Here is a 16,205-nt window from a genome sequence, read left to right on the forward strand (position 1 = left end):
GTTTAAATGTTAAATATATGTACATATACATCTTCTTTTGCTAAGCATTCTAATGAGAATCTATATTATACTATGTTTAACCACAGAAGTTTCTTTTTTATTATTTCTAGGACCACAGATTGAAGTAAGGGCCATGGTTTTATTTCAAATAAACCTTTATTTATAATGAACTATTTTCTCATATGGACATCAAAATACATTTCAAATTTTCCGAGGAAGACTTAATCATATTTGTTTCCAAAGCAAAAAAAGACAGCAACAAAAACTTGAATTATATTCCATGCATTCATTTATTTAGATTACTAGCTTTTTCAAGGCAAAAATTATTCCTGTAAGGATTTCTTCCTTGTCTGGGGTACACTATTCCAAGAAAAATGGGTGGAGTTGATTTATTTCTTCTATTTTTCTTTTGTAAAACAAACCAGCCTGCTACAGGGACCCTGTAAAACTGTAAAACAGACTTCAAAGCTGTAGCTTTCTCCAAAGACTAACATGGATGTATTTCAGCCCACTAAATTTATTAAAAATGAGCTTCAAACTTTTCCAGAAGGGTTAAATAGTAAGGACTCTGCCCTCAACATTTTCCTGACTTAGAATATTCATAACACAACAATTAGGGCAAAAGAATAGATAAAGCCAAAAAGCTAATAACAAACTAATTTTATATATAGGCCTTATAAAAGTAATTCACAAAACCAGTTTTCTTTGTCTTATACTTTCTAGATATCAGCTCATTTGGCAAATGAAATGTCTTCATCTTTGGAAAGGGCAAATGATCCAGTAGTGCTAGTATTTAGAAATCCCTAGAGGTATCTTGGTATTTGTTGTCCAAGGTTCAAAAATTGTTAGATTTTTGAATCTAGCATATTGGGTGGGCAATGGTGGGGCAGTGGCATTGTTGTCTGTCGCCTGCCATGCCTGAGACCCAGGTTTGAGTTCCGATGCCTCCCAATTAAAAAAAAAAAAAAAAAAAAAAAAAACTAGCATATTCTTACTTGTTTTGTTTCTACCAGACTTCTATACAAAAGAATATACAAAATAAATCTTCTAACAGACCAGGTCTCGGTCTCTTCTATAGTGAATAAAGAACTTAGTGTTGGGAGGAGTGGGCAAAACAGCATAGAATCCTATATAGTTTGATTAATGTCAGGTCATACAAACTGATAGCTGAAACTAAAAGTCATGAGTCATGGGACCATAGTAGAACTTTTACTTCCAAGATTTAAGCTAGTGTCCTAGGATTGAATATGTTTCATTATGAAGCAAAATAAACCAAAGAAAAAGATTTATGATCTCCCAATCTCTCTCCTCAAAACATTAGATATTCTGATATCTGTGTTTTTAGATATTTTCAATGTCTCTTACCCAATGGTCTCAAAATTGAACTGCTTTAGTTAGGCTAGATTCTTGTGAATTTTAATATTCTTTGTAATCACCACCTCATCCATGGAGCAGCCCAGTACCACAGGATTTCACTTTAGGTCAGCATTTCTAAAATTTTATTTGAAAACCACCCAGAAATCTTGTTACAATATAGATTCTTTTTCCAGTGGGCTGGATGGAACTTGAGGCTTCATTTGACAAAGCTCCCATGTGATACTGATGCAACCATATTAGGTGAAAATATCTGTTTGTAAGAATGCCTTGGAGCAGACTTGATAATGTTTCATAAATATGAGCCATCTACTCTAAATATTAGCAACTTTTGCATGGGTTCCTTGCCCCTTTCTTGTGCCTATGTCACACTAATCAGTGAAAGACAGCCTTACTTTACTACAAAGTAAAGTACGGGGCCGTTGGATGCCAATATTTTCCTATGTGGCATCAAAGGTTATGTGAATTGTAATGCATAGTAGCCCTATTTTTTGCAGTATATTTAATTGAACCAATAACAGTAAAGATGAGAACCTGCATGTATTAAGGAAAGAGGATATGGGAGGGGCAGAGAAATTGTAACAGACAAAAATTATCATTGGCAATAATGTGGCAAAATCGTAGTCACTGATTGAAGTTTCTCCCTTTCTAGAGACCGGTTATTTGTTCATTTTTTTCACAACTTATTCAGAGCAATACTCAGTTCATAAAATTAATCAGGACTAAAACCAATACAAAAACATAGAATTCTGTGCTTTTATGTTTTTATATTTCTAAACTATAAGAATATGTGTAATAAACAAAAAATAAAACAAAGTGATATATACTGATACCTGATGTTCACTTCCACAATAATTACATTAAATTATAATTACATGAAGGCCATACCCCTAAATTATTCTTCTGAGGCACAATATTGAGATTCCTGTATTTTCTTCCTGTGGTAATTTTCTTTCCACAAGTAAATTTGGGATTTACCAAAATTAAGTACTGTGGCACTAAAGAAACAACAGTATAGATATTTTCTATGCTAGATAATACAAATTATTTAGTATTTCCAGAAAGAGCAGGATTGAAGTTCTTATCATATAGAAAATAAATCTGGTGAGACCTATGATCATTACAGCTTTCTCTCTGAAGTTACATCTTGATATGATACAGAAAACATGGCATAGTGGTTTCACTGAGTTGAGAAAGTAGGGATTATAGCTCAAGATGGGTGAGGGTATTGTAATTTCTGTGACAAAATTCCAGAGAAGAAAATTTTGAAGGAAAAAAGGGCTCTAAAAATATGCCTACAGATCCCTTTAGTCTGGAGTTAAATAATGAGTTGGATGTGCAGAGTTTGAAACTCTACAATGTATGGAAAAAGGAGGAGGACATGTCAGGTAAATATTTCAGGATATACCACAGATTTAAAATGTTCACCTTCTGAATAGCCATCATGGAAATCTGTCTTAGACGTGGGGACATGCAGTGAAAATCTCATATAATTCATGCCTTAGTAATGAGGCTAAATTGAATTTAACCTGAAGTCTACCCTACAGCTCTTTAAAAACTAAACCTTTAAAAACAATCCAAAAGAGATCAAGCTTAGCATCAAGTTGCTGGTCTGTCTACCAAACATAACTCAAATCTTCAAACGACGATAACCAATTCCAGACACTCAACAATGTAATACAGTAATCTGTCATCCCATTGAAAATTACAAATTCTGCAAAAAACAGCAAAGTGTGATCCATAAGCTGGATAAAATTCAGTAAAAGAAACAAACCAGTAAATGACAAAATTAATGGAATTAGTATCCAAGGCTTTAAAGTGCTTTAATAAATATTCAAATGTAGTTTAAGATTTAAGAGAAAGCATGAATATAATTGAGAGGAATTGATAATATTTTTCAAAAACAAATGAAATTTACAGACATTATAAAAATTCAATACCTAAATTGAAAGAATCACTGGGAGACATTTTAATGTAATAGACAAGAAAAGGTCATTGAACTGGAATTTCAGTACCAAATATACAATTAAGAATCAGGGAGAAAAATGTATTTTTTTTTTTAATATAGAGATAGTGATGTATGGGAGAGTAACAAATATTCAAATATGTATGTATAGTGGTGTCAACAAAAAGTATGACAATTTAGCTCCAAAGCATAATGCTTCCAAAGGAACGTAAAAATATCAAGACAAAACAGTGATAATCAACTTTGTGAGAACTCTGGAAAACCACTAAAGGTTTCCAACCAGCAAGCAAATGCAGAATCAAGAAAATGACAATATCAGGAAGCTTTGCGGCATAGCACTAGCCTTTGTCCAACTCCCTCCCTGGCACAGCAGCAGTCTTGAAGAGGACCACCCATGTCCCACTGTGGGATGCTATGTCAGAGGGAGTGGAGTAGACTTTATTCTCAAAGAATTAGGTTTCTCTGAAGACTACAGCAGGTGACCTGAATGACGCAAGGTGCAGGTATTTTATTTCAACTAATCCAGAACTCAATGCCAAAAATAGATAGGCTGTCCATATATCATAATACAAACAAAAAAATATTACGATAGTGTCAAACAATAGAGTACGAAAAAAAAATAAAACAAAACCGAAAAATGGAGCACCAACAACCTTGGAGGAAAGTTGGAGAGAGGGTCTTTCCAAAGTAAGTGTTTTAAAATTGGCCCATGTATCCTGGAAAATTTTGAAAGCCATACTCATACCCAGGACTAGTCACAACCTTAGAAAAGATCTGACAAGACCCTAAGTTTTCATCTCTGGTTGACTTCAGGCATAGAAAAATATAAACTAAATATTTAATTACAGCAACTCTAAAGAAAAAAAAAAAAGAAAAGAATAAGCAACTTCATTTAAAATTAGGCAAAGAGGGCGGGCCGCGGTGGCTCAGCGGGCAAAGTGCTTGCCTGCTATGCCGGAGGACCTCGGTTCGATTCCCGGCCCCAGCCCATGTAACAAAAACAAAAAAACAAAATACAATAAAACAAGAAAATGTTTAAAGATGTTTCCCTTTCTTCCTCCCTTCCTTCCTTCTATCCTTCCTTCCTTCTCTCTGTCTTTCCTTTAAAAAAAAAAAAAAAATTAGGCAAAGATCTTGAATAGGCACTACTCCAAAGATATGTTTTCAGACCTAGACAAGGTTAATGAAAAGCATGAGCTGGTATTGCCACAAGAAAAAACAAGCCAGGCACAGAAGTAAACATAGATATATTGGACTTATGAAAAAGAGAAATTCTCACAGTAGATGCCAGTCTGCAGGGATAATGCTCCTCACGGCGTAGAAGTGCAGGGGAAAATATGCATATGATTTTAGAACAACATATAATATGAGGACATGGAGCCTATAGTATAGTGATTAAAGAAGCTTAAGGTCTGATGTTTTACCAAGATTATTGTTTAAACCTAAGATTCAATCAGTGTTGTTTCATATCCGTGATTACATTATTTTCCTTTCGGGGAGGTTGTTTAATTACTTAACCTTTGTACTGGTCAAAGCAGCTGTTACATGCCTGGGGTCTTATTCCTGCTTATGAGGGAGCCCTGGTCCTAGGCCACCATAATCCACCCCCATACAACAGATTGTATTGACTATAGGACAGGAATTGCAACCATAAATCACAACAGCAATGTAAAAGACAAGAGAATAGTAAAAAACCATCTCACAGAGCAGATAATCCTGGTAAGAAATGCCACCAAGCCTGGAATAAGAGAATTAAACCAAGTAGAAAGGGAGTTGGTGGATAATTGATTAGCACTGTGTCGATGCTCTTGCATATGATTTAAAGCTTGTAAAATATTATGTGAATGATAACAAATATTTCCACAAAATGGCATGTTTATAAGAGCACAGGTTCTGTCTTGTGCCCAGTTAAAATGTCTAAAGCCATGCTAGTTGGTAAGACTGCTTTCCATAATTGAGTGGTCCCATCAGTCATCGATAACATTACCAACTTAGATTCATTAAGCATATAAACTGTAAGATTACCTAAAATTGTTATATGCTTTTCTGTAACCATGGCAGCTCCCTCTGGGGCAACAACAGTCGAAGGATAAAATCACAAGGGGCACACTTCTCTTGGGATCCAGATTTAACCAATTTTTAATTCTTAGAATTGTGTGGAAAACAATCTTATAATATGGTAGAAATATACAGCTGCCCCCATGTACAGTATTCTGTCCAATTGTAAGGTAAATAAGGTCATCCGTACTGTGCAAAGGTCCATAGCCACCCCATGGGGGGTAGAACATGTTCCGTGTTTTTTGGGGGTTCAGTGCCAGTGGAAAAGACTATTATTTTCTAGCTTAATGGTAAAATTTCTCACTTCTAAGGGTAAGCACCCCATAACTTAGTTCTCATGAAGACATTCCATGCATTCAAGGGGCAATATTGGCTAAGGTTACTCCTTCTACTCTCAGCCATCTTACTCCATCATGTAGAGCATATCCTAATATAGTCCATGGCTTATGTGTTTGTTCCCTCACAAGAGAAAAAATGTACGCTCAAGTCTCATTATGGATGTTAATTGTATTGTAGTGTTAAAAGAGAAAAATCTTACTGCAGATTTGTCAGTCTGTCAAGTTCTGCCTCTCCACATAGTCCACTTGGCAGGAGGTATGTTCCGGAGATGGCCAGACACACACCACCATGTCAAGTCTGTGCAAACATTGGGTTTGATTGTGGGAATTAGCTTCTGCTAAAGCTCACTGTAAAAGTTGTCCGTTAGGGCACTATGGATGAAAAGAAAGATGTTTATTATGAACAATAAGAGGAAAATGTTTTTTATTTGACATATACAAGAGTTCCCTTGATAGCTACTAAGGTATCAGGCAGAAGGATATTGTAGAGGATGGATAGTAAGGTACCTGGCAGAGGGATATATGCATACAGTCCTCCTGTAATTCTTGTTAATCCTCCATTGTAATAGCAATCATTAGTCTAGGCATAAGAAGAGTCCATATAATTATACATAAGGTTTCCCGGGGAATAGGAGGACCCATATTGGTGAAGAAAAGTTAACAACAATCTTTTTGTATAAATTGTCATATTATAATGTTGTAGGGGACTCCTATTCCCCTACAACATGGGTTTAAGATTACTAACCAAAGTGGCTGTATAGACCAACACCAAGACCAAAGGACCTCCTTTTCTTTCCCCCATTTTTATGGTCTGAGGCATAAGCAAGAATAAACTATTATTATTACTGCCTTTAAGCCATAAAGTGGCTGGCCCTTTAATTTGTGTCCTTAACACTTGCATGGGCCCTTTCATTAGCATTTTAATAGGAGGTGGGGCTATAGTTGCTGGTGCAGATTTTAGGTGAGTTAGGGCCTGATATAATCTTTTAGTCCATTGTTATAGGGATTTCTTATCATCTTTCAACTGTTCCTTTAAAAGGCCATTCATTCATTCTATAAGGCCTGTGCCTATGGGGTTGTAGGTAGTTGAAAAGACCACATTACATCATAGTCCATAGCCCATACTCATTTGTCCCATAAAAGGAGTTCCTCAATCCCTGTTTGTGTAAGTATCCTGTAGAGAGTGCTTACTTTTTCTAGGCAGTGTATGGTTGCTTGGTGATTAGCTTTCCCCACCAGAAACGCTAATAGAAGCCCTTTGGCAGTGTCTGCCATGGTGAATGCATACCTTGCCCCTTACAAGAGCAGAATAAGGCTGATGTAGTCCATTTGCCAGCAGGTCACTGGAACTGTGAACAGCTGATGCTTCCCATTTGGTGAGATAATTGGTGTGGTCCTCACAGGGAGCATGATGGTCACTTCTGTCTTTAATATGTTCGTGTATGCTGGGTATCCAGAACTGTTGGACTAAATACCAAAAGGTTTGATATTCTCAGCGTCCAACTTCTTAGGTTGCAGTGCTGTGACTCCAGATTTGAGCAAATGTGTCTGCCTCAATGTTCTCAGGTTGTATGTTAGGCATGTGGGCAGGGACATGATAAACAGTTACCTTTCCTCCCTGGCAGGCATTCCTGGGGTCTTGCAACAGCTCTCATCCACATAGTGGGTGAGCCTTGGCTGTCCACTGTTCTTGTTTCCAGGTTACCAAGCAGGCCATGAGCCCTTTGTAAACAGCCTAGCTACCGGTACAGATAGTTAGAACTTCTTCTGGTTCATGCACTATTACCATCTATACAACTCTTAACTCAGCCCACTGATTGCTTTGCACAGTGCCAGTATCCCACCATACAGTGTCAGTACTGGGTTGTATCCCCATGACTGTCCATGGGGGAGGCTTCCACTAGCAGTTCTATCAGTATATTAAGTGGACTTGGGAATTGTCCTTAGGTCCTCTATAATGTGTACCTCAGCAGCTTCTTCAGGTGTGGCAATTTTAGCTATTAAACCATCTAAGTGTGACACTAACCTTAAAATCATGTACATCTTGGCTCTAAGAGTATGGAAAACAACTGCACTACAAAAAGTAAGCTTTCCACTTTGTTAAGGCACTAAATTTTGAAACAACTTTATTGGTCATGTTGGCAATGTACTCCTGTATAAGGGGGTCAATCTTCAAGTTGAAGGGACATTTCTGTGTTAAATCTTCCACTTGTAGTAGATCATTATATGCAGCATGCAGTTGTTTTATTAAGGGGCTGTGTCTTCATTCTAATGCATTTCATAATTGTAACCAGAACCCTAGGTCTCATCTGAGAAAATCTGATTGGCGTCTATAATATCTGAAGAGACCCTCCACAAATAAAAATAAGACTCCATGTAAGGAAGATGAGAAAAAGAAAAAGAAGAACTGAAAATTCTTATCTGTTATATGAAACCTATGGTAGAGGTCTAGAATATCCATCCTGTTTATATTCATTTAATTAACATTTGCATGATGTTTTTCTACAAACATGATTTCCATTTTTGCATTCTGCTTGCTTGTAATAAAAGTAACTAGTATTGATGCTTTTTTGTAATTGTGTGTCTCAGTGAAGAACTCATAGTCAACTAAAATAATTCTTTATTATTCATTTTGTGTCAGCATTCTGTTAGATTTTGGTAGAAATAAAATGCAGTCCATTCCATGAAATGACACTGGTAAGAAATTTATAAGTACTTGAGGACAATCTCTTCTATGAGCAATAAGAAACAGTATCTCTCTCGGAACTTTTTGAGAAGACTTGGAGCTCTTTACATTAACCTAGATTATGAGGCCAGACTGAAAACTTAAGAAATTAAAATTAAATCCACTTAAAGTCTTTCCATGCTTAGAGCTACTGTGTCAAGACAAACAATTTTTGTAATGATACATTGAAACTGAGGGACTCATTAACAGTAGAAAATAAACTTGGACACTTTTTGACAGTTCTCAAATGCCTACAAATGTCATTTTCTTGGATATGGGGGAAGGGGAGAAACACTTTCTGTGAAAGAGATATTGGAAAAATCAACACAGTATTACATTTAGTAATAAAGGAAAATACAGATATAAATAATTTATCATTTCCAAGATACTCAAGAGAAAGAGAGAAAGTATCTCACGTCATTCTAATTCTGGTTCCTCATTTTCTTCCCATAGATAGAAAATATCGTGTGTATCCATTCAAAGAATCTGAATACAAAATGTAAATTTTTCTCATGCCTTTATAGATCAAGGTATTCTCTATCAAATAGAATTGATAGAAATCTGGAAATTGTCAGTCAAATAGTAGATTTTTGTAGGAAATACTACCAAAGGAAAAACATTAAGTAAATATCTTTTCTATTGCACTGAAACTGTTATTTTCGTCTAGCAAAACTAACCCATAATTATTATATCTTCTTTTCAACTAAGGTTAGCAATTCTGACAGCATATTTTATCTTAATTTAAATGTGTTTATCAATAAATTCAAGAAGATATTTTAATTGTAGGTTTAATTTTATAGAATGGTACTCCTGCTGACACCAAATAAGGAATTTTAAAGATATTAAAATATTTACATTTGTTTCAAGTAAATGATGCTTGTTGTAGGTTTTTAGTTAGTATTTTACTTTATAGCTTGAATTCATAAGTTACCTTGTCTTGAAATGGGAAATAGTGCAGCTTATTGGTGTACTTAAAATTAGTTTTACCTTGAAAAATCAAGCATTTTTTACCCAACTTAAAATAGTTAAGATGTGGTATTTAGGCTAATTAGAAACTGGGAGTCTTGGTATATAAATAGGTCTGGCTCAAGGAATGAAATGAGATGTTTAGAAGGAATTTATTCAGAGAAGAACAGAGAGCTTTTCATTCAGTTTTGCCTTCAAGGATATATTTTTCACATAAGCAAAATTATTTTTTTGAAGAAAAGGCTACTCTCTGGACCATGTTCTTAAATGCCTCCTTTACTTGCTGATTCCTTAGTGTATATATGAAGGGGTTCGAAAGGGGTGTCTCTGATGTACTGAGCACAGCTACTCCTTTACTTAAAGAGACTCTTTCCCTTGCAGAAGATTTAAAGTACGTGAAGATGCAGCTGCCATAAGAGAGGGAGACGACTATCATGTGGGAAGAACAAGTGGAAAAGGCTGTTTTCTTCTGATTGGTGGAAGGAATTCTGAGAATGGTCTGGATGATACATGCATAGGAGAGAATAACCAGTGTCAAGGTGACCATGAGCATCACCACAGCTAAAAGAAATGCCATGAGTTCTAAAAAGCTCATGTCTGTGCAAGAAAGCTGCAGAATTGGAGAAGAATCACAGATAAAATGATCGATTATGTTGGAGGCACAGAAATACAACTGTAGCAGCAGGATAATTGGTGGAAAGATGATCAGGAATTCTGCTAGCCAAGAGCTAAGGACAAGCAGAGCACAGACCCTGTTGTTCATGAAGGTTGTGTAATGCAGCGGTTTGCAGATGGCCCTTAGCGGTCATAGGACATGGTGGCTAGAAGGTAAAACTCTGTGACACCCCAAAAAATAAAAAAAAAAAATAGCTGCGCCACACAGCCATTGTAAGAAGTGGTTCTGTCCCCTGTCACAATAGTGACAAGGAATCGGGGAATGCAGACAGAAGCGAATGATATTTCCAGGAAAGAGAAGTTACGAAGGAAGAAATACATGGGAGTTTGGAGGTGAGGATCTGAGAGGGTGAGGGCGATAATCGTGAGGCTCCCAGTCATGCTTAGCGTGAAGTTAACAAGAAGAAATATGAAAAGTGCAACCTGCCATTTTGGATCATCTGTTAATCACAGAAGAATAAACTCTTACTGAAATGTTATTTCTCATTTTTCTTTTTTGAATGGAATTTTTTCTTGGTTTTATTTGTAAAATAGGTGAAGAAATAAGAAAGTTATCACAATGGTAAACAGCTTTTAAAAACTTTAAAAACCATAATCGCCTTTTTTTCATTTTATATATTTTTGTTCTTAGTTTCAATTTTTCAATTTTTTAATTTTGCCTTTTACTTTTAAACAAAAATGACTTTGTAGCACATAGGAACAATATGCCATTTATATATTCTCTTTATTCTTTATGTTAACCCTGAATTCATTATTCCTGCATTTCCTTCTAAGCATCCTCATTTATTTCAGTATAATCCTCTGTCTTCTGAAGGCTTCAATATGGTCACTGAAAAAAAAAAGACATTAAAAGCTGAGATTAAAACACTCTAAGGTAAAATTCTGAGAATTCACTCTCTGATTTACTTACTCAATGCTTTCTGAATTTTTCCTCATGCTCCTTTACATGTTTTTTACTTTTGTAATTGAAATTAGCATTTATCTTCTCTGTTCCCCATTCAAACTTTTACAATTGCTTGAAGCAACACAGTCGTCCATCTGGTGTAGTGATTTCTCCTTGATAATCGTAAAGAGAGATCTTTAATTGCTAGGTGGTGTTTCTACACGAGGTTTAATTTTAATTTTAATTAATTCTAAATTTAATTAATATTGCATTATAATGGTCTCTTGTAAGTCTGTAAATGTACTCTTCTTGACTATATTTTTATTTATCACATACTTACATGAGTCTACTAGCCAATAAGTGAAATAGTACTTTAAGTCCTAATTTTATTTTTGTAAACTGCAAGTGTTCTTAATAATTCTATTTCCAGAATGATATAGTTCTTCTCCTTAATAATATTATTTTCTTGAAGAGTGATTAAAAGGAATTGCTCAATATTCAAGGTGCATTTTGGATGAGGCAAAAATTTGATATTGTCTCATAATTTAGCTCTTGATATTTTTTTTCACTGATGCTATAAGGGATTTGCATGTATGGTTGTTCATGTTTAAGGTTTTTGATATAAAAGATGTAGACATTTTGTAATCTAAATCTGTTCTTTAAAATACCTAAAACATTTCCTGGGTCAGTTACATCTCATTTAATCCCTGTGTTCTTCAGATGATACTGAGCTTACAAACTGGAATAGCATTTTATCAGGATTCACCTATTAATTTATTATGTCATCCAACTTAGTTTGGATAAACTATGCATATAAAATTCATGGGAAGGAGGAAAACCCACTTCGTATCATTTATTTTTTTTGTGGTCATAAGACATGCAGCTGCTTGTCTTCTGCCATTTTATGATCCCTGTTAATCTTCACTACACATACAATCCACATTGTGCAAAAGGAAATACATAATTTATATCTACTCGGGTTAAAATACGTCAAGTAAATTGGTTTGAACCCAGTACAAAAATGATTCCATGGTTTCCTCATGGTTACATGAGTCACATTACTAAAAATTATTAATAGATATCTAGATAAGTAACACAACAAATCATGTAATCCAATCAATTACTCTATAAAGAACAAAATTGTCAATCTAAACTATTGCAAGGTACTAGTTTTTTTTTATCAATTATTTATTTCATAGCTATTGTGTGGTATAATTTTATTTATAATGTTTACATAATTTAGATTATTTCCATAAATCATATACATTTCTATAAATCATATTTCTATAAATCATAGCATACACTATCAAAATCAAAATTATATTCCTAAAAAAATAAATTGAAGGATATACTTTATCTTAAATATGACTGGTTTAATGAATGTGTATCTCTACTGGCTCCTTCAATTTGTTTAAATTTAAAATTTGGAAATTTATAAACAGCCTATGCATACTGTTTGATTCTGTCATCTTATATTTGTAACCACATTTCCACAATATTTAAAACAAAGAACAAGTCTGAGAGCTCCTCGGGAATGCTCATAAGGAGGGCACACACCAACCCGTTTCCATACATCCAAACAAATGTCTCCAGGGAGGGTTGATTCTTCTGTGTCCTACCAATTTACACTTAAGGAAATGATATTTTGACTCTGAAAACAAAGTAAATAGTCAAAATGGAAGCTGATCTAATGCCTTTCCAAATTTGAAGAGCAATATAATGTTATTTACTGTGCAGAAATAATTTTATTCAGGTTAGCCTTAATATTAATCGCTTCATTTACAGCGAACTCAGGGGGACTGGTTGAATGAACAAACAAATGTACTGTAGAAATTGGTGTTCCCGAAACATTAAGGACTGAACAATGATATGAATTAGCAAACAATTTTTGAGTAGTTGATAGTGGCCTGAAATTAGAGCAGAATATGTAGAAAACCTTATTTCTTTAGAATATCATATAACTTCAAAAAAAGAGGAAACAAAATTGAAGCAATAGAAGTTGTTGGCATTCACTAAAACGCAACAGATTATGCTGGGAACAAATGGGTTTTCTCAAACACCAGGATAAATTATAATAATTCTTTGTGGTGTTCTATATGGGGGCCGAGGTCTTGATGAAATGGACTCAAAAAGTTGCCAAAATTATCTTTAAAGTTTTACATCCTTCCATGTACTGACAGCAGAAAACCTGATCATAATTAGAATCACTACCATTTATTCATTTGGTTATTATATTTTGAAGTTTATTATGTGTTAGGCTCAACGTTATGTTCTGGGAATACAGTGATAATAAAAACAGTTCTTTGCATATTTTTCACATTTTATGGAAGATTATTAAAATACTACATTATTTCTTAAATATTAAAGTCCTTTCCCCATGTCCAATGGAAATAATTTTCCTACACAAATGTCATCTACTTAAAACTGTGATCTGAAAGACCATCGATAAGATGCATTTTATTTTCTTTATTTTGAGACATATTTGGTTGGTATTTAATCCAGGTGTTCCACAAGACACATGCAGACTAACTGAAAATTGGGATTATTTAATGTCTTTAATATGCTAGACAATTCCTAAACAATGATATTAGGGCTATTTCTAAAGTTTCTTTGGGAGACATAAGGTTAGTCAATGTACAAGATTAAATGAAATAAAGTGCATACTAAAGAAACTGTTGAAAGATAATTATTTTAATGTCAAAGTACATTATATTTATCATTGATCAAATTTAAGGACTTGACTAATATGTGATAAACGTGCTCATCTTTAATTAAAAATATTATTGCAGTTTTTATACAATGATCATTAGTAAACCAATATTATCATTTAAAATTATACATGTAGGGGAATGTTTTTAAATAAATGCAAGTGGAGCATTGCTTTAATGTATGCACTTTTAAAACAAAATATATTGAGGTGTAGGATGAATAAAACTTCAGTCAGCATCTCAATACAGCCCTTGGTTGCCCTGAATTGTTCCCTGTAATTTTGCTCTCTGGAATGAGAAGAGGCTTGGGCTCTTTGTGGGTATACAGAGTATCATTTCAGGAAGTGAATAGTCTTGGATAGTTTATAATAGACCAAGTCATTCTGTTATGGTACCCAAAAGAAATAATTCTAATAATCCTTTAAACAATAATTTATAACTCAAGTAAGCATAACATTTTCTGTGCCTTGAAAAATCTTAACAAGAACTCCTTTAACATCATTTTTGTGAATAATGGATTTTAGGAACAAAGATATTTACAGAACAGAAGTAGTTAAATCTTTTAAATTAAGATTAAATTAATTTCATTTAAAAGTTACTGACTCATGTAATACATATTTTAAAAATGTGCCTATCAAAGATTAGAGCTCGTCTTAGCCATATGGTATGCCATATCTCTTTACTAATGATAAGACCCAGTTGTTAGTATTTCAGCTTATGCTTGCCTAGAAATTCTCATCTGGGACCATATTCCCCCACCTCCAAAGACTGAAAGTGATATAATTTATTAGGTGGTTATTTGATATGCACAGTAAAAGATAGAAAATATTCAGATATTTAGTATTGGCCTTCATTTTGCATATTGAGAAATAAAAACTAAAACTAATAAAATGGGTATGCTTAAATCTATTAAAAAGAAGGAATATAAATGGAAAAATGATGGGGAAAACTTATCTAGAACATATTAGTACATCCCTCTCTGCTTCCTGTGTATCATATTTAAGTACATATCATCTTTAGTAAACCAGGATATACTCAGCAATGTCAAGGTCAAGGGTCGCCCTCCAGTCCTCTCCTATCCCCACATTTGTGTGCAGTTGTTTCATTATGTTTACATTCCACAGCCAGGGTCCATTATACCTTGAACCCCAAACCAGGACCAGTAGCTTCAGGGGCTCATCCGGGCTGGAACTTTCCACAATGTTGCTTGATACATGCTTTCGTCTCAGAGGTATGGTTCCTCCCTATGGGGTATAAAAACCTATCTCTCAGACAACACGGATGTGGCTTATTTCCAATGCAAAGTAAGGTGTGCAAAGCTGGCAGCCACTGACCCTGAACAGCAGATGACCCCCCTCCAGGACGAGCCCTGAGGGGACTTTTTCCCCCGCACTTTAGAATCCTTTGTGCAGTGTCTAGCAAAGCTGCCATTTGCAGAAAGTCTCTGTTGTGTGTGAGCCTGTGTTACCACAACATACCATAAAGCATCTCACTCCACATCCCAAAAACAGATACTATGTCTTATAAGCTATTTCTCCTACTAACACACATCTGTGCTTTGAGTGATGTAAATAAAGCAATGGTAATTCCCTGCATGGAAATATAGAATATTTCCAAATACTGTAGTGTGAGTTTTTATCTATTTATGTGCTATGGAAGAGATAAAAATTGACTTACACATCAACAAAGAGTCTTAACAGCATGCTCAGAAAATACAGATGTTTCTATTTAAAAAAGTTGGAAAAGGGAAGTGCAGAAATTTATGATTACAGATATATGGTGTGGTAAATTGAATTTTGCATCCTAGAAAAAAAAAAGTTCCTTATTTTAATCCAATTCTCATGTGATTAGAACCCATTGTAAATAGGACCTCTGAAGATGTTCGTTTTAGTTTAGGTATGGCTATCTTTATGGCTAGCATTATGGGTCATAATGCTATATAAGCAGGAAGGCAAAAGTCAGCAGACCTAGAAGAGAAAGGAGAGGACATCACCACAAGGTGAGCCAGAGATTCAAGCCAGTGAAGCCCAAGGATCACCTACAGCCAGCACAAGAATGCTGCAGACTTTGGTGAGAAAACATCACCTTGTCTAGTCTCAAAATTGTGAACCAATAAATGGCCATTGTTTGGTCATTGTAGATTTAGGATAAATCTTCAAAGTGGCTGGTTTTCCTTTGACTTTTTTTCCAGTTGTCCAGAATTGTTTTCACTATTGTATTTGTTTAAGCTTTCTGCATACATTTTCCAACTATTTATGAAATCTAGAGAAATGCTTGAGAACTTTTGATTAAGATTGTATTAATGTATAGCTCACATTGGGAAATTGGTATCTTATAGCCCATGAGGTGAACAATAAAGCAAAGAGAGAGAGGAGCTCCCATCCTCACTTCCCCTGGACTGTCCTAGGAACACTTATGTCATAACTTATGGCCATTCTTAAAGCAATTCCACAAGAATGATCAATCAGTTGCACTTGTTTTCTAAAGGGGACAGGTAGTAATGCCCTTATTC

The 16,205-nt window shown here is 34.8% G+C and overlaps 1 long non-coding RNA gene and 1 pseudogene across 1 annotated transcript; both read right to left on the reverse strand.

Moving 5' to 3' along the window:
* Positions 1-9,650: 9,650 nt before the first annotated feature.
* LOC143690046 (olfactory receptor 6C75-like) lies at positions 9,651-10,589 on the reverse strand (annotated as a pseudogene).
* Positions 10,590-10,814: 225 nt separating this feature from the next.
* On the reverse strand, positions 10,815-15,745 carry LOC143690048 (uncharacterized). Its single transcript, XR_013178992.1, has 3 exons — positions 15,371-15,745; positions 11,013-11,158; positions 10,815-10,931 (listed from the first exon to the last, which is right to left on the reverse strand). It is a non-coding gene; the product is annotated as an uncharacterized LOC143690048 (long non-coding RNA).
* Positions 15,746-16,205: the final 460 nt, after the last annotated feature.

The sequence above is a fragment of the Tamandua tetradactyla genome, chromosome 7 (assembly GCF_023851605.1).
Source record: "Tamandua tetradactyla isolate mTamTet1 chromosome 7, mTamTet1.pri, whole genome shotgun sequence".
Classification (NCBI taxonomy): domain Eukaryota; kingdom Metazoa; phylum Chordata; class Mammalia; order Pilosa; family Myrmecophagidae; genus Tamandua; species Tamandua tetradactyla.